The following is a 1,456-nucleotide window of genomic DNA, read 5'->3' as shown; positions in this document are numbered from 1 at the left end:
GCCCCGGCCCCTGCTGCCCCAGGGGCTGGGCTCGGCCCTGCCCTGCCCGTTCCTGGGGCGCAGGCAGCGGGAGCGGAGCCTGCCGTGACAGCCCGCTCCTGCTCCGCCGGGAGAGCAGCCTTCCCTGTGCTGGCCTGCTTGCTCTGCTTCTCCCTCCTTTGTGTTTACCGATGTGGCGATGCCCATCGTAAACTCTGTGCTGTTGTCTCAAAGTCCTCGTGATTTTGTATAACGCTTAGAAAAAAAAAAACTGCAGGACTTTTCCAATGGAGTGGCAACCATCCTGAATTCGTGCTATCCAGCGCCCAAGCTGTTGGAGGGGTGGGGGGGACACGCCACATCATCACACAGCCATGCAAGCTCTCCGAAGACACAAAGGTCTTAAAAGACAGAGGAAAGGGAAAGGCCACGGCACGCTGCGGAACTTCAGGGAGAGCAAAAACTTCCGCCCTAGGAACAAATCCTGCATCAGCAGTGCAGTCTGCGTGGAAAAACAACATCTGCAAAAGAGGCAGGTACCTGGGAAATCCCTGCGAGGTTTCCTCTGATGCAAAGAAAGGCAAAGCGCTGGCTAAGCCACCTCGCATGTGTCTGCTTTGGAAATACTGGAAAAACAAGAAAAACGGAGTTTACTCAAAATTAAATTGTTTAGCAAGTCAACTAAGAACTGCTTGACAGCAGGCAGGTGGATTTCCATGCTGCTCTACGTAACGACCATGTTTGGGATAGACCCGCGTTACCATCATCCCTTCCCAAAACACCTCTGGGAGCTTCTGAACATGCTGTGACCACCCTCCGAAAGATAAAATAGCCGACACGGTCTCAGCTATGAGGTAGCAAGCAGGACATTTTTGGAAACTGTTGTCATATAGGAAAAATGAAGCTGTGTTTTGAGCCCCAAAGCAGGATTAAGCTCGTTTCATACACAGAATTTTTAAGCAAATTAAATTTTGGCACCATGAGTTAAGCTAAAACTGTATCTTGCTGCTGCTTCCATGATAACTCAGCCCAGAGAACTTTCTCCTAGTAAAATCGGTGAATAAACCGGATCACTGGGACGCATTTCTGGTGCTGCTGGTTGAACCACAACAGGACAGTCCTGCAAGAGCTGTCAGCTCTGTGGATATAACCTGTAAATCTAAACTTCCCCTCTGTCCTGGTTTCAGCAGGGATAGAGTTAATATTTCCTTCCTAGCAGCTGGTACAGTGCTGTGGTTTGGATTTAGCATGAGAACAATGTTGATAACACACCGATGTTTTAGTTGTTGCTGAGCAGTGCTGACACTAGTCAAGGGCTTTTCAGCTCCCCATGCTCTACCGACTGAGAAGGCTGGAGGTGCACAAGAAGCTGGGAGGGGGCACAGCCAGGACAGCTGACCCCAACTGGCCAAAGGGACATTCCACACCATGGGACGTCATGCTCAGTACAGAAACTGGGGGAAGCTGGCCGGGGGGG

Source organism: Pygoscelis adeliae, unplaced genomic scaffold, assembly GCF_000699105.1.
Source record: "Pygoscelis adeliae isolate BGI_AS28 unplaced genomic scaffold, ASM69910v1 Scaffold278, whole genome shotgun sequence".
In the NCBI taxonomy this organism is placed as follows: domain Eukaryota; kingdom Metazoa; phylum Chordata; class Aves; order Sphenisciformes; family Spheniscidae; genus Pygoscelis; species Pygoscelis adeliae.
Note: the sequence above shows the minus strand (reverse complement) of the source record.